This window comes from Cynocephalus volans, chromosome 1, assembly GCF_027409185.1.
Source record: "Cynocephalus volans isolate mCynVol1 chromosome 1, mCynVol1.pri, whole genome shotgun sequence".
NCBI classification, from domain to species: Eukaryota; Metazoa; Chordata; class Mammalia; order Dermoptera; family Cynocephalidae; genus Cynocephalus; species Cynocephalus volans.
This window is the reverse complement of record NC_084460.1, coordinates 288,311,366-288,332,601: the sequence shown is the minus strand read 5'-3', so window position 1 is coordinate 288,332,601 and position 21,236 is coordinate 288,311,366. Positions and strand designations below refer to the sequence as shown.

The following is a 21,236-nucleotide window of genomic DNA, read 5'->3' as shown; positions in this document are numbered from 1 at the left end:
ACAACAAAAGCAAACTTTATATTTCTAATCCCCTATTATTCTTGTCAATGCTACTTAAGTACCTTGACAGCAACACTGACAAACTGATGAAAATGAAACATTAAGGCCACACACCTTGGTAATCTGTGGTTGTGAAAACTATTTTCGAAAAGTTCTCTGAATATTTTTTTTCTTCTTTCTATGTCTGAGATAAATGAATATGAGGCAGAATGTCAAACCATCAGGATATACAGAAAGCCTTGCCTTGCGAAATGAAATATACTAGTTTTAGAAGAAAGTCAAGGATGAAAGCAAGTCAACTATTTTCCAAGTTATTTGACCTAAAGTTTAAGAGACTAGCAATAATATCTGAAGAAAGTACAGAGAATCAGGCCAAGTACACACAGTCACTGCTGATAAGAAAATGTGAAGAGCTGATTTTGGAAGTAAAAAACTTTTGAAAACATACATACCAAATGGCTGCCTAGATATTGAATGCCTAGGTATTCAATAAATACGTCTTATCCAAAAATGTATTCAATAGCAACAATGTACCTTCTTTCTTTCTTTCCCTCTTTCTTCTCATTTATTATTATTATTATTATTATTATTATTATTATTATTATTATTATTATTATTATTATTATACTTCCTATAGATATCAAGCACAACTTTAAATGGTAGGGACACAAAATAAAAAATTAAAACAAATGTCTGTAAAATGAGTTCTTCTGGGTCATCAAAATGAAAAGGTTTTGAGATGGGAGGAAAAAATTGGAGAAATCAGAAGAGGGTAACTTTATAGCCCATTTACTTTACAGTGTAGATTACAGCTCAGTACAGTCTAGAGACCCATGTTAACTTCTCACTTATATGCTAATGTTTGGATGGGTCGTTTCAATAAACTTGTGTTTCTATTCCCTGGTAATAATAATGAAATAGAAGGTATAAATTGCCTTGTCTCCCCAAACAAAATATAATCATATCAAAATTATAGGAATTTTGTATTTCTAGGAATTACAAGAAAACCATATTACATTAAACCACATAATGTAAAGCAGATATATAAAATTAATTTTTTTCAACATTTTTATTTTATAAGTAAGTAAAGAACATGAGGCCAGAAAAATTCATGATTTGTGCAGTTCATCAGAGATAAAATAAATCAAGAATCAAATATTCTGATTTCAGTTTGGTTCTCTTTCTCCAGAGAGAAGACCAAGATGAACAGAAGCTGGGGGAGCTGTGACCAAACTTCTAGCTCTTCATTTAGGAAATACTATTTTGTGCTCACGTGTGTGTTCCTAGGTGCATTCATCTGGGAAACAATGTAGTGAACATCTCACTAAAGTGTATGTACCCTGTATGAGGAGGAATAAACATTATGAAACTCTTACTCCCTTGAATTCCTGCTATTGATATAACATCATTTATTTTTTCAACTCTCTCAGACACTATTAAAAATAAAAGTCAAAAGAAAAACAAAAGCCAGAAGAATATCAAAGTTTATCTTGAAAAGATTCAATTTTAATAAATTCTTAAATATGTAAATAAATGTATGTATATATGCACATATATGAAAATTAGTTTCCAGTAGATGCTCTAAATTTCATTTTATTAAATAGAATCAGAGTGAGAAATTCTGTATAATTGTGCCATTAACAGATAGGTAGTAAAAGTCCAGTGTTAATTATAAGTGATTTTTAGTATCACGTTTATTTCTAGTAGAAATTGCCATCTCATCTAAAATAGCAAAGTGTTGTTTATAAGGGCTAAATTTTTTATCCATTTTAAGAGAAAACATAAAATGGCAGGATGCTATAATAAAGCAAAGTCAAAACCCAAAGTAATAAATACATAAAGTCTATTTTAATCTGGAGTCCTTTGTGAGATGTTGAATGATGTGTTTACTTTTTTAGAAAGAAATGAGTGTAGAACCATCTAAAAAATCACTTCCAGATACTTATAGTATCTGGAGTTTGGCTGCTTTCCAATCATTTTAATTAGTGGTATATTTTTAATGGAAACATTTTTCTGTAAACTAATGCATTTAAATTTTGACAAGTTATGTCTTACACCCATTTGCTATAGTATTCTCTTTACACTAAGGTCCTAAAACTAAACTTTGTAACTAATAATTATATGCAACAAACAATTTATACAACTAAACAAGCACTTGATTGATTGGAATATTATGCTGTCCCAATATACATATACATATGCATGTATGCATATACATATATATAAAATGTCTTCTAAACTCATTTATGTCTTTCTGTGTAGGCAAACAGAAAACAATGAAATCATTTGGTTCTCAATGTTTAGTTGATTCTTCTCCCAAGTTTTCACCTGGAGTTACATTTTTACACTCTATTATATGGTAGCTTTGGATGCTGATGGGGAAATTCCGTAGGAATATATTAGAAGCTTGACTATTTTTGTTATAGAGTCTATCTTGATTTATGAATCAGACTTCTTATTTGTGACGGAATCCAGACTTACATTAACTTGAAAAAGAGAGGAGAGAGTTATTGAAAATAGACTATGGTATATTTCTTTATCATGGAGGGAGTGAACAATCAGTGGAGAGAGGGCTGGGGTAGATGCACATCGGGGACAGCTGGACACAGGGCTCAGAAGCTAAAAGGAGTTTCATGCTCTCTCTTACTCACTATCCCTTCCCCCCCCCCTTATTTTGGTGCATTTTGGCTTGATTTCCTTGATATATAGATTAGATTTCTCTACATGACATTATGCATGGCTGACAACAGCTCTCAAGACTCATAGCTCACAGTCCTCATGCCTGAGAGGAATTATCCATTTTTTAAAGTTCCAGGAGAGAAGGGAGAAATGAGGGGACACATTTGTTTCCTTTAAGGGCATGACCTGAAAGATGCACGGATCAATACTCCTCAAATCCTACCAGTCGAAATTTAGACTCGAGGCCAAACTTAGCTGCAAGAAAGACTGAAAAAGTTGTCTTAACCAGGGCAGCCATGTGTCCACATAAATTCTGAGAAAGAAAAGGGGTATGGATATTAGAAGACACCTAACATTCAACAATTACGGCAATGAGGAAGTGATAAGAATAATTCCAGCACTGACAGATTGATGTAACTGGAGTGGAAATAGAAAAAAGGACTAAGAGTGAGCACTTTCTGAAAGAAAACAGGGGACTTCAGAAGACATCCTTTTAAAAAATGACCTTGTTACTAGAAATAAGGCTTTTACTTTCAAATTATATTTCCTAACATGTTTAGCTGGATAATTTAAAATTAAGTCCAAACTGCTTTAGCTTTGTTTTCCTCCACTTTATTATGGTAGTTTTATTTAAAAGGTTAATGAGTGTGTTTGTCAGGGGACCCAACAACGTTTTTCCTTTCATAGAGAATATTTAATAACACCTGAATTTCTGAAAGCTTCTGATTAAGGGATTAAAAATAATATGCTAGATCCTGCTAGTTGAGCAACTACTCACTGGGTGGAAAGTAGGACACTAGAACATAGAGTAATTTTCTCCAGCAAATGTTCAGTGGTGCTCCAGTGAAGTCGCCCTGACTGCCTCATTCTTAGTACCTATTTAAGACCAGGGAGCCGCTGAGCTGCTCAGTGGAGCCTGCCCCAATCCACTTTGCAATTGCTCCCCTCGATCTGTACAAAAAGCTGAAACAATCAAATCTCTTCCTGGCACCCAAATCAGAGACACCCCCAAAATACTTGTCAGCATAGAAGCATCCCTCATGTGGTGCCCAAGATGTTCTCAAATGGAGATGGTCCTATTATATCCTCCTAAATATTTTTCATATTTTAAATCTGATGAGTAATTCTTTGTATCACCTCCTGCCAAAATATCCATTGTATATTTTAACTGTGAGAGGATGGCTGCCACATAGCTGAATTGGAAGCACGGGTATTTTTAGTGCTTGTTGAAAAGCCCTACATAAAGAGCAACTCTATTCACCCTATTGGGATCTTCTTATGTAAAAGGCCTGGCACGAGTGTAAGGTATTATTATGACTATAAAAGCTTCTCACTCTGTAATCATAGAAAAGGCAGTATTATGGAGAAATACCATGCAGTTGCATGGCAACTGAATCCTCGTGGAGTTAGTTACCACGCAGAGGAGTTATTATGAGAGCTTCAAAGCAGCCCAGCCGAAGAGCACCTAGACCACAAGCAGGTAAACACTCACCTGTTGCCTAAGGACATTTTCTCCGGATCCTGGTAATTGAATGGAATTGAAGATAAGGATGTGGTTTTGCTTCCCTGCACAGAGACTGAACACCATTAAGGGTGTTTTGTTTCACAAATTTCTAGCACCTTCTTTCATTGTGTGTGAATGAAAAAGCCCACACAGCAGAAAGTGTCAGCAACTGTGGGAAATCCACAACAGCTGCCTTTGCCAAATCCAGATGACTCTAGATATGTAAATGTAGTTTGCTGACCTCTAAAATGGGTGTAATATATCTCAAGGTCTTCTCCTGTTAAAAAATAACACTTCGGGTAGTTGTTTCCTGCCAGCATCCCATCTTTCTTTTGGCAATTAATAACAATTTGACCTTTTGAGAACTACTTTTTTTCTCCCTGCAAATCCATACGGTTTAGTTAGGGCTGGATCTAACCTGCTGAAGGATGGGCAGGTGAGCCAGACCTAGCCAACTAACATATTTTATTTTCCTAGTAATGACACTGGCTCAGGATTGAGCATATGGCAAAGCCGAGACAATGAGACTCGTTCTGGGGATTCTGTTGGGACTTTGGGGAAAGAGGAGCTCTCTTTCTGCCGGGCTTTCTTAGTCTGCTATAGGTTTGCTAATGGTGGCTGATGGCAACCTTGCCTCCTTGGGATGTAACTTACCCAGAGTGTAGCCAGCAGAGAGGAACGCAGAGCCAAAGATGCAGAAGACAGATTGCCAACAGCATCATTCAAACAGCCTGATCCCGCTGGAACAAAAATCCCATTCCCAAACTTCATCAATGGACAATTTCTTGTCTTTTAAATTTGAACGAGGTTGAATTCAGTTTTTGCCATTTGCAACAAGAAGTTTCCCTACCACTATTCAGCCTGAGCTTGGGCTTTGGGACTTGCACCTGTTCTGTCACTAACTAGAAGACATCCTTTAAAAAAATGACCTTGTTACCTCAAATAAGGCTTTTACTTTCAAATTATTTTTTCATGACATATTTAGCTAGATAATTAAAATGAAGACTGAAGAGATTTAGTTCTGGTTTCCTCCATTGTGTGACCTGGGGCCAGTTATATACCTTCTGTGTGACCTGGGCAAGTTACATCGTAAGATCCGTGCATCATGCACAAATCCAACAGACTGGGACGGCTCACTTCACAAAGACCATGAGACTGAGACCAATGCAATCAAGAAAGAGGGACTTTATTCCAGCATGCTGGGGTCACCTTGTCTCCTAGACAGAAGCAACCCCGAGTTTACAATACAAGCACCTTTTATACAGTTTTTCTAAACAGATCTTTGTGACAGGATGAGTTGTTGGTTATCTGTGGCACCTTTAGATTTATGGGTAGACTTTAGCAGGCTGGTACCCTGATAGATTTGTGGCACCTTTAGATTTACAGGTGGGCTTTAGCAGGCTGGTACCCCAATAAGGAACAGCGCATTTCTCAATCATTTATCTTCCCTGGGGTCTGGCCAGGTGGCCTTTTGATAAGGAACTAGTCAGTTCCTGGAACCGGGTGGGGGTCATTCCCTTCCTTGAAATGTTTAGTGTGCTCGGGCCTGCCCTTTGTACAGCCCCTTAGAAGCTGCTTTACTTAAGCATTTGTTACAAAACTGCGTACATTAAAGTTATATTTTTCTACAATTCCCTTACAATTTCCTACAATTTTCTACGTCCTCTACAATATACCTTCTGAGTGATCTGAGGAAAGTTACATACCTCCCCTGAGCTGCAGGGTTTTTTTTTTTTTTTTTCTTTTTAAAATGGACATAATAATGATACCTTAACTCATAGCTTTGTTTTTGTTAAATAAGACAGTACATGTAAAAAACTTTCCCAAGTGCCTGGAATTAAAGATAAGCTTAGTCAGTGGCATTTATCCAGCACTGTGATCCAGAGCAATTTTCCCTCCTTGTGCCTTGATTTTCCCAGCCAGGAAACATTTCTCTCACCAAGGAATCATGTAGCTGAGTGACAAGGTCAGGGTAGGAGGGGTTAGGTTTTCAGTGAATACTTTGGTGCTTTTAGAGTTTGATTCCACAAACATGCATCTCTTGTTAAACAATTAAAGAAATAAAAATTTTAAAAATTAAAAAAAAAAAAAAAGATTTGCAGACATCTCTGTATGAAATGTGTGGAGTGTGAGGGTTTGCAGAGAACATGACCCTTTCAGGACACCCTCAATCCCTCATACTCTACTCTTTGCACCACTAGTTCCTGAGTTTCATTTAACCCAAGAACCACTAGGTAGCCTTAACAGGTTCAGAAAAATTCTTCCCTACTTACCTCCTTGGAGCACTGCAAGAGGGCAGTGTAGACCATTACTGCAAAAGGGTAGTGTAGACCATTTCTGAAAGAGGGCAGTGTAGACCATTACTATGTAAATTTCTTTCTCCTAACTTCTACACCCATCTTGTTCACTCAAAGCACACTTCTCTCTCCTCTTCTCTCTGAGATAACTGAAATAATCTAGGGCTTTAAGAGCCATGCTGGGGGGTCTCTGCTTAAAGCATTTTGCTCTGTCATGCAAATTTCCTTGTAGTAATAAAATACTAAGTACAGGGACATGTGCTTGGAAAGAGAATCAGATAAGAGAAAGAAATACAGAAAGCACAATACCGAAATTAGTATCTTAATATGTTGTCCCTACAAAGTAGCTCATATTTGTTGAGTTGTCACAACAGCCACTGTGCTAAGCAGAAGTCCCCACACTTTCTTAGTTCATGAAGCCCTTTTTATCTCAGTAACTTTTTCACAGAAACTGTAGGCCAAAAGAAATTCCTAACAGTTCTATCATTAAATGGTTAGATCCAAACATCTAAATCATAATTTATACCATAAAAACTTAATAGCAATTTGAAAAAAAGACACACAAATATTGAACAAAAATATTTTTATTTTACTTTGAAATATCCACAATTACTTACTAGGTGTTGTGTGCAAATATTGGGCATCAAACAATTTGTCAAAACTTAAAACTTCTACTTTCAAATTATTTTTTCATAACATATTTAGGTAGGTAGTTAAAATGAAGACCAACAGTAAAAGTTTGGGCACTGCCAACCTCATTTTTCGTGTCATACTGAATCTTTGCATGACACTTGCTCTTTATCACAACAGCATAGCTTTGTAAAAATATGACACCATCAAAAGTAATGTCTTGCAATCTCATATTGAAAGCATGAGGCTACTAGTTTGTGTGATGTCTGTTTCTCTTGAAAACTCAAAATATCCCTCCTGTGAATTTTCTGCAGCACTCAGGGGCATCTTGGTAAAGTTTGGAAACCATGATGCTAAGACATTTTTGAGTGATACCTTATGTTACCAATACAACAGTCCTTTGAGGAGAGGGAGTTTAATTAAGCAGGTTTTAAAGATTTTTCAGGTTTAGTAACCTGTTTAAAATTTTAGCTAGAACAGAGGAAGACAAGTACTTGAATCAGGGACTCCAAAGCCCCTGCTCTCAACTATTGCTCTCCAATGACTAAAGTAGAAAACATATATTTATACTTTACACGATTTTGTTCATTTCATTCCTTAATTTATTCACTCATACATGAAATATTTAATGAACACTAACTTTGTGCTCACTGCTCAGCTTGGGGCTGGGAATCTAGAGTGAGTATGACCTCAGAAAGCTGAAGAAGACAAATACGGATGAGAAAGTTTGTACAGGTGCTGTCACAGAATCATCTCTAGACTATACCACAGGGGTACAAGTCTCCACAGGGTGATCACAAAAAGCTCCATAGAGTATCTGGTGCTTGAGGAGAAGTTTAGATGATTAAGAAGTATCAAGGTACCATCATATTGTCTGGAAAAAACCACCTCTAGCAGGGGAGAGACCAGATGATCCGCATTTTCCTGAAATATGCCCAGTAAACCAGTGTTTTCCCAAAGAGTGGCACTGATGCTGGAGAGATGCTTTTTAATAAGTGGGTTTCATGACTGTTGGAGAACCCCTCTAGGAGTTTTAAAATGAACAAAAGTATTATGAAAACTTTGAGAGTGCCTGTTGGTAAAAAACAAACAACAAACAACAACAAAAAGCTTTTGGCTAATTGAGTGTTTATATCCCTTGGAAATGGGGCTCTCCAGGAGCCACTCCTGTAGGCAAGAGGGAGCACCATATTCCCAATCACCTCTGATGATGACCTTTCCTTAAACCAGTTCCGATCAATCCATTTTTCTTTGAAAGGAAACGCACATGCTAACTTTGGTCCATATTTCTCCTTTTGGGCAGGTATGGGAGAGTTGATGGGTTGATGTAAGAACTGTGCTTTTAATCCAAGAGGTCCCGTGTCTATTCCTTACAGACAAGGAATGCAAGTAGCTGTCAGAAAGCTTAGGTATAACAATGAGTTTGCAAATTGAGCAGCTCCGATTTAATGTGCAGAATAGAATCCCAAGTGACTACAATTACAAATTCTATCAATGAAGCACAGTCCTGTAGACAGGGTGGAGCTGAAATAAATATGTATGCCAAAATCTCTTTCAAGGGGAAAGCAAGGTTGTCTCTACTCAAGATAGAATTGGCTCTGTTACAATTCAAACATACCATAAAAATGCTTAATGGTGCATTTTCACAAGCCTTGCCCATCAAAATCCCCACGTGCCTGATCTTACAATTGCAATGCTAATAGATCTGAGTTTGGAGAAAGATTTATTATCAAATTAATGGGGAAATGGTCAGATACCAATAATGGTTATAATATATCAAGCAATTACAGTGTGCCAAGAAAGACCTGTATGAAATATTTTACATGCATCTGCTCAAATCTCAAACAACTCTGAAGAGTAGTTACAAAGAGTCGCAATTTTGAAGACAAGGAAGTGAATGTGGATTGTCACACCTCTATATATGTGTCATAAACAGGATGGGAACCCAAATATGGGTAAGCCAAAGTCCATGGTCTTCACTTTTTCTATTTTTTAAAGAAACAGATACCAATAAAACTATTTCCAAAATCATCTGTGCTTTGTTTTGGGACACAATAGCAAGAGATGTCAGTGTTCATATCTCAAGGAAATGGGTTTTTGAAGTTACATTTAAGCATTCAGGAATCTTACCTCAGCTGCCAGCACACTTGAGAGAGAGGAGACTGACGGACTGAGCCTTCTCACATTGCTTCCTGACAGCCTCTGGGATCTGATCCAGCAATGGTGGATGTGATAGGGAGCTCTGAATATCAACCATCCCTTCATTAGAGGTTTTAGACACCTGGTTTCTCTGAACTACTTCACCAAACTCATGTGTGAAAAGATCCCTGACCTCTACTAAATGGCAAAAGTATAGTTAGCAAGTCGTATCTCCTTATCAGTCAAAATCTTCTGACTATCAGTACGTGAATACATTTTAAAATAAAAAGGAAAAGAAACAAAACCCCCAAATGAAAAATATGCATTTCAAAATTTTGGTTACCATTTTAAGGGGAGTATTAAAAAAAAATAGATTTTTAAGTTACTCCTGACATTATTTGTGTATCAGTACAATTCTAAAACTGTTATAGCCATGACAATGATTTGGAGTACTACTGGCTTACCTTTAAAATTTAAAAAACAAAAACAAAAACAAAAGCATAACAACATTCTTCGTTATACAACTTGCTCATCAGCAGAGCTATAATGTCATTCATGTTTTCATTAGCCTTTTTCCCCATCACCCATTGGCAGCTACATTCTTCCTAATTAAGATAAAAACTCGAATGAACCTATAGTGGACAGCAAAATCCTCCCCAAAAGGCTAAAAATAGAGAAGCACCAAACTAGCAGGTGAAGCACAGCATAGAAAATTATTGTAAATATCAAGATATGAGACTGATATAAACCAATCACAAATAAATAAAATTATGCTTAATAACTGTGTTTAATAATTAAATATAATTTTCTTGATTCAGAATGGTCATCAACTGGATTATAGTTCAGCAAATATTCAGTCCCCACACTTCCTCCAAAGTGGCCTACTTCTCTACCCCAGTGACTTTGGATTTGGCCATGTGACTTTGATCTTTGAACGGTGAGCAGATGTGATGCAAGCAGAGACTTCAACTGTGCACATGTGGTCTGGCTTGTCTTCACGCATTCCTAGGATGGGCATAAGAAAAGCATAGCCTGGAAGCCACTGCTTTTTCTTACATGTCACAGAATCAGGCCAAACAAGTCCAGCTGACATGCAGCCTTCTGAAACAATGTCTTTTGTGGTGACCCACAGATCCATGAGTGAGAAAAACAGATGGGTGTTTTATTTTGGGATGGCTTTTTAGACAAAATTATTGTAGCCTAACACCCCACCCTATTCCATCTCCAAGTATGTCTGATGATAATTTATTCTAGACAACTCTTGCAAACTCTACAAGACCAAGGAGTATTGGAGGTCAGTTCAAGGTATTCTGTCTCCAGTCGTACAAAATTCCTACTTAAAAAGTTCCTCTCCATTGACAAAAATTTTCATATACACTGTTTCTATTGGTCAAATTTTAATTTCACATACCTTGCATGGGACACTCACCCAGCAGGTGAAAGAGTGACTGCACCATCTGCTCATGTGACTGTCAGCATATCAGTGTGGAGACGGTTCATATTTGGTTCCAGATGGCTCTTCTCTGTCTCATGGTGCTACTCTTTCATATTGGCTTGTCTAGCTACTCATGTCTTGGTGGTGGCTCTCTCATCTCTGATCTTTTCCACTTTATATTTTGACAGATGAAATGGTCTTGGGTACCTGAATAGGCTTCTGCACAGCATTCTTCTATAGCTGAGACTAAGTCCATCTCACAGCCTCTGTTGATGGGGTCCCTTTATCAGCCTCTTTGGAGAGATGACAAAATGTAACATACTCCCAAATGATCTATGGTGTACCTCCAAGCCCACAGGGAAACTGAGATTACCTCCAGAAACTGGAGAGTTGTCTTTACCCTCTCCTGATTAATCATGCCACTTGTCTACCTCTCTTTGTCCTTCCCTAACACCAGAACAAAGCCCTTTATGAAATTCTCAACCTAAACTCTTGGCCAGATTTCCCACATTTACCTAAATTTATTCATTGCTCTTTGCCATCACAGGCATGAAATTTAATCAAGGAGAATTCCAGCTGGGTTAATGCAGGGGAGTGTAATTTACATACTGCCAAAGCAAAGATCAAAAACTCAAGTCTCTTTCATTGCAACTTGAAATGAATCAGGGAAGTCAAGGAAGGAGTATAAATTTTAGGGTGTACAAGACAGGATTTAAAGTTACACAGTAGAGAATTCAGTGTTTATGTTCTCAGCTGTTTATATACATCAGGTAGTCAGAGAAGTAAAGAAAATAGAAATCAATATCTTATACTAATTGTAAGTTATTGCTGCCATGTTTTATATACCGAGTCACTGATGTCATTTTGCTTCTAAGAGAATTCATGGAAAGAATAAAGTTGATTGACAGTTTGGATTTGAATGCTTGGATGATCATCTGTAGAATGTAAACTCCATGAGAACAATTAAGCCCAGACGTCCCCCCCCCCCGCCCAATTTTACTTTGACTTAAAAATATTTGAGAAATTTGGGATCAACTTAAAAATAGCCTGGATATTACTTTTATTTTCTTCATTTTAATTTTTTATCTAGCCAAGTACAAGTTCTTCTCCTTACTACAGAAATTTAAAACATCATGCATATATGTCTAATTCTTTGTTATTCATATTTCTGCATTATTTTCATTAAACTTAGGTGTGAGCATCATTAAAAATTAACACGTTCATCATATTTAACAGTTTTTATTCATGAAAAGTAAATAACTCATTTTCAGTAACAAAACCCACAAGGTCCTTTTTTCTTAACTGAGGGAAAAAAACAGAACTACTTTGAAAAATTGCAGCTATAGTTTTTATGACATACTTCCCCGGAATCATCATTTGACATTGATTTATAGCTACAATCCTTTGACAGCCTATGTAGAAACTTAAGTTTTACACAGGAAATAAGTTGTTCAAAGCTTCGGTTATTTCCTGTGGAAATATAGGAGGTCAAGCTCTGAGAAAAAAGTTTGAAAATACAACTTCATGGATATAAACACTCACTATTTATTACAGACACTTTGGGATACTCATTTGAACAAGTTAATTGGAAATGAAGACTCTGCTATGTTCTCTTCTGATCCCTTCATTTCCATCTCTACCCCTTGAGCTTTGAAGATTACAGAGACATCCCGGAGGAACGGAGGAAATCAAACCTCCTTTCCACTTCTTACTTCATTCTTCTCTCATGTACTAGCCTAAGGTCTGACTTGAGAAGAGAAATGCTATATTTCAGTCATCAGCTAAGGTTAAGACTAGTGGGTAAAATGCATTGCTGATTACCTTCACAGGACAAGGGAATGTCTGCCCTAACTCTTGAAGAGTAGAATACATATGCCTTGTTTACACCACACAAAGTGAATTTGGGGCAGACTCTCAAGAGTATAGTCATCCCATACTAAGGATTTGTGTAGCCTTCCCTTATGTGACAGTAAGAAGGATTTTGGTAGCCAGTAACAGAAAACACCAACCCAAAGCAGCTTAAACAACACTGGGACTTATTATTTCTATTCTGCGAGACAATCCTCAATGAATTTCCTGTGTTTCTGCCCATCTTGCAAACAGAGGCAATGACTGCCTATCTTTCAGTCTGTCTTTTCAAGCATCATGCAAGGTGGAGAGCTTTGGAAGACAGAGATGCTATCTCTCTCCAAAGTAAAAAGCAGGCTTATTAAATGCAAAGTGTAATAAAGATAACACCCACATCATGAGCAAAGTGTAGGCATGCTTACTGCCCATTATAAAGTTTTGGGTTCCCTAAACTCAGGATTCTTCTTGGCAACACACACCACTATGACGGCAATCCTCTTCACATCAACATGTGGGAACTGGGGACTCAGGGAACCAGTGCAAATGCTGATACTGTGGCTACCATTATTGCTTTAAGGACTACATGATCCTTTGTCCCTCATTCCAGAATCTCATGCCTTCTGTCAACATCCATGAAACTGTGACAAGCTAACTTGTTGGCTTTCAAGAAAGGTAAGTTTTTAGATGTGTCACAGATCTTGACAATTTCATAAGAAGAGTAAAGTTAGGGTAGACTCAAGCACATGCTTTGTGTCTCCAGTGCTGCTTTTCTGTGATTCTTTCTGTTCCTCCTGTTCTGTGTGTTGGCTTTGATCTTACTATGGTAGAGAGACGCCCGCAGAAGTTACAAAAGAAGCACCCAGACATGATAAAGTCCACTGAAAAGGAGGGATGTTGCATTTCTGTGTACTTTTAAGGTGCAAGAAAACTTTTTCCAGGAGGTATTTCTCACAATCCATTGACCACCCTGGGTTACATGCTTTTTCATAAACAAATAAACAAAAATAGTGGGGAGAAATCTCATTGGCCAGCACTGGGGCAGGGGAGGAGAGGGACATGCTTTTTCCTATAAACCATGTCAGAAGCAGAAGGAAGACAGAGGAGTGTGAATTGAACTGCTTTAGAAGAGTTTCTGTGTGGCTGGACATTGGGGAAGAATGAGACAGAGTCTCATGAAGAAGAAATTTTATCCATGTGGACATTGACAGTAGCAGAGATGGACAAATTCGATTTTTAAGGTGGTTTGCCATGAATTAAAAATGAATCTCTCCCCCTCCTCATTTTTTGTAGTCTTGAACACTAAATATAAATTGATTTTTTTTTTAATACTAGCATACAGTTTTTTTTAACTGCCACTTCCCATGCAGAGACAGGGCTTCATGGAATATTAGCAGTGATATTTAATTGAGGCTCTGTTGAAATAAATGGGAAAGCAAATAAAAACAAGTCTTCTAAGAAATTACACAATTGTGAGTAATAAAATGCCCAGGCAAATATTTTGTTTCCAAGTGGGATAAATGTGTAAATGTTTAGCTAATTTATTCAGGTCAACAAATTGGTGGTGGGTGGGGGTGGTATATAAGGGTTAAGGAAGTAAAAGGTGAAAAGACCAGAAAACTTTTGAATCATAAGAAAAAAGAATCTGACCTGCATGTAAGTTTCCTATCCTCCTTTCCATTTACAAGTATATTCCAGGTAGATTTTGTCTTGCTGTCTTGTCTGTAGCCTGAGTTTCCCAAAGTAATTTGTCTCTTAAGGTTAAAGTGGAAATACTCTGTGATGGTTAAATTTTTGTGTCAACTTGACTGAGTTACAGAGTGCCCAGACATTTTGACAAACATTATCCTAGGTGTTTCTCAATGACAGTAACATTTGAATCAGTAGAGAAGATTGTCCTCCCTAATGTGAGTGAGCCTCATTCAATAATGGAACAAAAAGGCTCAATAAGAGGCAATTCCCTATGCCTGTCTGCTTGAGCTGAGACATTGGTCTTTTCTGGCCTTCTAACTCAGACTAAAACATCATTTCTTCCTGTATCTTGAGTCAGCTGGCTTTTGAACTGGAAATTACACTACTGACTCTCCCGGTTCTCAGGCCTTTGGAACTACATAACAGTTCTCCTGGATCTCCAGCTTGTCAGCTGAAACAGTTGGGGCTTCTCAGCCTCCGTAATCACATAAGCCAATTCTTTATAATAAGTACGCACACACTTACTCACACACAACCACACATGCTGTTGGTTCTATTTCTCTGGAGAACCCTGACTGACAAAGATTTTTGTACAGAGACTGGTTCTAGTGGAATAGAATTTTAAAGATGAATTTTCTGGTTTTTTTTTTTTTTTTGTGGGGGAATGGACTGGCTCTATTTCTAGTATTAAAAAGAGCTATCAGTATTCCACAGTATGATCTGGCAATAGAGATACACAAAATATTACCATTGTATATTCATAATCAACCATTTATAAGAAGCAAGGTTTTGTTTGACAATGCATATGAGACTTTCAAGCATTTTTGGCAAACAAAAGAATGTAGTGAAATTATATGGCTGTTCTTCTTGTCTCTGAAAAATGTAGAGAAAGAAACAGATGAGCTCAGAGATTTGAATTTCCAGCTCAAATCTACATAAATGATCTAAAAGCTTCTACATGTGCCCTCAAGGGGCACAGGGCTCTTGCTGGCACAGGGCTGAGATTGCTGAAAATCAAATACAAAATCTATCAGGTGGAAGAGGACTCCCCAACCCCAGTAATTATGACCTCTCCCTTTCCACACTTGACTGAGGGGATTCACCTTACATTGCCTGAGTGAACCGTAATGGCCTCCCCTAAGACAGTTGCCATGTGTGACAACATTGAGTCTCCTCAAGTCTCACCTGTAACACCTCTTTTTGGATTCAAGTCCCAGCAATCCCCTAAAGGTGAGGTAAAAAGTATGACCCATGATGAGGTGAACTACACTCCAAAATAACTACATCAGTTTTCTAATTTATACAAACCGAAACCTGGGGAACATGCTTAGAATAAACACTAAGAGTGTGGGATAATTGTAAAAGGACCATAAAGTTGTTCATGCCAAATTTATTAACTAAGCAGAGATCCTGCTTTGATGCTGCAGCTCAGGGAGTTATAAGGAGCTCTAACTGTGTGGTTGGTTGGCTGAAACATGGACCAAAATGTGGGCCACAGTGATCTAATTAGAAATGCTGGATGAGCCTTGCTTTAATGTAGTGGAAAGAATTCAAAGGCTTAGGGAAACTGCAATATTAGAGTGAGTTTGTCATTTAAGACCTACTTACTCACACTGGGAGGGTCCAGAAAAACAAAACTTTCACCACACCTGTGAGAAATAAATTTGTGAGTGGATCCTTGGCCTCCTTGAAGTCTGTGATTCTTTCTCCCTGCAAGCAAGACCTGACAGTGGGAACTGCAGTTACTGAATTGGGAAACCTAAATGCAGTGGAAGTACTTGGATCCCCAGTCAGGAGCCAAGTAATAGCACTCAACCTCCAAAGGACAGCAGAGTCAAGGCAGCAATCAGAATAATCTGGTTCATGCAGAGCTGTGCTGTAGGCTAGGTGAACCTAGTGCTCTATGAGGTGACATGAATAAGGAGCCTACTAAATTCTTACGTGATCTGTATAAGCAGAAAAGTTCTAGGTCAAGTGACCAAAAGAATAAAATAAGTAATGAAAACAGAAAGCCATGGTCCTTCAATCAATCCCCAGACTTGAGCCAGTTTACAGACTCAGAACAGCCTGAATGAAAGTGGGACTGGGTGCACTTAAGGACCCTGATGCACTGCCAAAAATTTATGCTGTTAATCATTCTCCCAGCCTTCCCCAAAGAAACATACAGGCTTTTAGCAAGTTAATTGCACATTGGGGAAAAGGAAATGATCAGATCCTTCAGGGTCTACTGGACATTGGCTCTGAACCGACACTAATTTGAGGAGACCTGAAATGTTACTGTGGTTCACCAGTCAGAGCAGGGGCTAATGATGATCAGGCAATTATACAAACCAATTAATAAGGTTTTATCTCAGGTCTGTTTCACAGTGGGCCCAGTGAGTCCCTGAACCCAACACATAGTTTTTCCAGTTCAATATGCATAAGCCGAATAGATATATTCAACATCTGGTAAAATCACTTCTAAGGTTCCCTGATCTATGGAATGATGGCTATTATGGTAGGAAAGTCCAAGTGGCAACCAGTAAAAATGACACTCCCTAGAAAAATAGTAAATCAAAAGTAATACCAAATTCCTAGAAAGACTACAAAGATTAGTGCCACTGCCAAGGACTTGAAAGATGTAGGGGTGGTGATTCTCACCACATCCTCATTCAACTGTTTTATTTCAACTGTGCAGAAGACAGATGGATCTTGGAGAATTACACTGTATTACTGTAAGTTTGATGAGGTTGTGTTGCTAATTGCAGTTGCTATACCAGATATGGTTTCATTGTTTGAGCAAATTAACACATCACCTGGTAACTGGTATGCAGCTATTGATTTGGCAAATGCCTTTTTCTCCATCCCCATCCATAAAGTCCGCCTGAAGCAGCTTTCAGTTAGCAAGGCCAAGAATACACCTTCTCTGTTCTACCTAAGTGGTATATCAACTCTCCAGTCCTATGTCTTAATTTAGCTCGGAGGGATCTTCACTGCATTTCCTTTCCACAAGAAATCATGCTACTCCATTACATTGATAAACAAGAAGCAGTAACTCCTGTAGACTTATAGGAAAGATATTTGTGTGCTAAAAGGTGGAAGTAAATTTAACAAAAGCTCAGGGGTCTTCTACCTCAGTAAAATGTGTAGTGGGGTCTAGTGGTGTGGTGCAGGTCAAGATATCCCTTCTAAGGTGAAAGATAAAATGTTGCCTCTGGCCCCTCCTATACCCAAATAAGAGGCAAAACACCTGGTAGGCAGCTTTGAACTTTGGGGGCAATATGCTGTTCATTCAGCTGTATTACTCTAGCCCATTTACTGAGTAACCTGAAAAGCTGCTAGTTCTGATGAGGTGCAGAACAAGAAAAGGCTCTGCAACAGGTCCAGGTTGCTGTGCATGCTGGTCTGCCACTTGGACCACATGATCGAGCAGATTAAATGGTGTTTTAAGTGGCAGTGGCAGATAGGGATGCTTTTTGGAGCCTTTAGTAGGCACCTGTAGGTGAATCACAGTGCAGGGCCTCAGGATTTTGGAGTAAAGCCCTGATCCCCTCTTTGGATAACTACTATCCTTTTGAGAAATAGCTCTTGGCCTGCTACTTGGCCTTAGCAGAGACTGAATGCTTAGCCACTGGCTACAAAGTTACCATGCAGCTTCAACTGTCCACCTGACCTGGATTTTATCTGACTCCACAAGTCACAGAGTTGGGCATGCACGGGAGCACTCCATCACCAAACAGAAGTGGTGTTATGTGTTATCTGGCCTAAGCCAGCCCTGAAGGCACACTTAAGTTACATGAAAATATGGCCCAAATGCCCATGATCCCCACTGCTTCTTTCTCCCAGCCTGTGCCTAAGGTCTAATGAGATGTTTCAAACAATCAGTTGAGAAATAAAAAAGGAAGATTAGGGCCTGGTTTGTAGATGGTTCTGTACAATATGCAGGCACCGCCCCAAAGTGAGCAGCCATAGCACTGCAGCCCCTTTCTTGGACATTTCTGATGGACATTGGTGAAGGAAAATCCTTCCAGTAACCAAAACTTTGAGTAGCACACCTGGTTGTTCATTTTGCTTGGAAGGAAAGATGTCCACACATGAAAATATGGGCTATGGCAGTGGTTTGGCAGGATGGTCAGGGACGTGGAAGGAACATAACTGAAAAACTGATGACAAGGAAACTTGGGAAAGAGGTATGTGGATAGGCCCCTTTGAATGGAAGAAAAGCATGAGATATTTGTGTCCCATCTGAATGCTCACCAAAGGGTGACCTCAGCAAAGGAGAATTTAAATAGTCAAGTGGGTAGGATGACACATTCTGTGAATCAAATCAGCCTCTTTTCCCAGCCACCCTTGTCATCACCCAAGGGACTCATGAAAAAAGTGGCCATGGTAACAAAAATGGAGGTTCTATATGGACTAGGCAAAATGAACTTCCACTTACCAAGGCCAACAGGGGTATGACCACTGCTAATCTGCCAGATGCAGTGACTAACATTGAGTTCCCAATATGTTATTATTCCCAGGTGTGATCAGCCAGCTAACTAGTGGCAAGTTGATTTCATTAGATCACTTCTATTATGGAAGGGGCAGTATTTTATACTTAATGGAATAGACACTTACTTTGGAGATGGATTCACCTTGTCTGTGATTCTGTCAAAACTACTATCTTTGGATTTACAGAAAGCTTCATCCACCATCGTGATATTCCACATAGCATTGCTTCTGATCAAGGTACTCACTTTACAGCAAAAGATGTATGGGAATGTGCCCATCTTCATGCATTTCTTGGTCTTATGATATTCCCCAGCATCCTGAAGCAACTGTCTTAATAAAACAGTAAAATGACCTTTTAAAGATTCAGTTACAGTACCAGCTAAATGGCAATACCTTGAAGGGCTGGGGGAAGGTTCTCCAGAAGGCTGTATATGCCCTGAACCAGCATCCAATGCATGATGCTGTTTCACCTATATGAGAGATTCACCTAGTAATCAAGGAGGTAAAAATGGGAGTTGCATCACACACTACTACCCTTGATGACCCACTAGCAAAATATTTTCTTCCTGTCCCCATGAACTTATGTTCCACTGGTCTAGACAGCTTAGTTCCAATTGGAGGGATGCTTCCACCAGAGACACAACAATGATTCCACTGAGCTGAAGTTTCTAAATGTTGCTTGGCCACTTTGGGCTCCTCGTGTCTACAAATCAACAGGCAAAGAAGGTCGGTACTGTGCTGGTTGGGTTGATTGATCCTGGCTATCAGGGAAAATTGGACTTCTACTCCACGATGGAGGCAAGGGTGAGTATGTCTAGAATACAGAGTATCCCTTGGGTTGTCTCATTGTTACCACGCTCCGTGATTAAGGTCAATGGGAAACAACAACCCGATCCAGAGAGGGCTACAAATGGGTCAAACTCCAGAAAAGGAAGATGAGGACTACCCCACCAGCTAAAGAATTACAACCAGCTGAGGTGCTTGCTGAAGGAAAAGAAAATATAGACTGGGAAGTGGGAGAAGGTAGTTATAGTAAATACTAGCTATGACCACGTTACCACGTACGGAATTTAGGGTTGTACTTGTCATGGGTGCTCTTTCTTATCATATTATGAGTAGGCTTGTGTGTTTATATATATTAAGCCAATATCTTTGCTTCCTTCCCTCTCTTTCTCTGTTATGTAATATAAGATCTATTGACTTTACATTATAGCATTTAATTATTGTTAATTTTACATCATAGTATTTATGTTGAAGGATATAAAGGAGGAGACTACTTAAAGGACTATGTTCCCTTCTAAAAAAGAGTTGGTGAGTTTTCAGTTGTATGCAGGATAGCTGTATTATGTTAGGTGAGATTATGATCTTGATATTGTCTTTATATGGAAATTAACTTATGTATGGCTTAAAGAGATGCGTGTGAGTGCCAAGTTGGAAAGGGGGTGGGCTTGTGAAGGTTAATTTTATGTGTCAACTTGACTGAGCCACAAGGTCCCCAGACACTTGGTCAAACATTGTTCTAGGAGTATCTTGGAGGGTGTTTCTTGGTGTGGGTTGGTCTCATTCAATCAACTGAAGACGTGCATAGAACAAAAAGGCTGAGTAAGAGGAAACTCCTCTTGTCTAACTGTCCTGAGCTTGGAGGTTGGTCACTCCCAGCTATCAGAGTGGAAGTGTACATTGGCTCTCGTTAGGTCTCAAGCCTGCTGGGTTCCAAACATTCTATAACTGTACTTTTTCATATAGTAGCCACTGTCCTAGTGTGGCTTTTTTTGGATTTATATTAAAATTTATTAAAACTAACAAACAATACAAATTCAGTCACTCGCACTAACCACATTTCAAGTGCTCGGTAGCCACATGTGGCTCGTGGCTATCGCATTGGACAGCACAAATACAAAACATTTCTTTAATAGAAGAATATTCTGTTGGACAGCACTGGGCTATACAATAATGAATTCTTATCCCATTTGCCCATAACTGCAGAATCCTCTCATTTTCTGATTTCACTTGAAAGTTTCTAGTACAGTAAAAACAAATAAGGAACAGATGGCACATAGTCAAAATTATCCTTTAAAACTCACATACAAATAGTGCACAGATATATAAAAATGTATAAGGTATTACTTAAATACAAATATCTGAGAAAAAACATGTATATGTGAATGTATAATATCAATATTTAAATATTTTATTTATTCTCTTATACTCCTTCTCTCTCTGACAGGGCAGAGCATTCCTGAATTCACATCAGTGTGAAAGTGAAAGTCATCTGCTTCTGTCTAGGTTTCAGGTATACAAAAGATCTCCTATATAATGTTATTACATTTCCAAGCCTGGCTCTGGAATATCAATTCCTAAATGTGCCTATCCTGTCTTGCTGCCAGTCTGTCTATACCAGGGGCAGAGGCAACTCACAAGTAGTCATGATCAGCATAGCTACTTCCCCACTGGTAGTAAGCAGATGCCTTCCTCAAGCTGTGTGGAATTGCGAATGAGCAGCTAGGAAGGACTTCACGTGGAAGAGCAGTTTGGAAGAAAG

General features: G+C 38.5%; 1 pseudogene; it reads left to right on the top strand.

The window, feature by feature from the left end:
- The first annotated feature begins 16,292 nt into the window (after nucleotides 1-16,292).
- On the top strand, nucleotides 16,293-19,172 carry LOC134369860 (uncharacterized; annotated as a pseudogene).
- The last annotated feature ends 2,064 nt before the right edge of the window (nucleotides 19,173-21,236 follow it).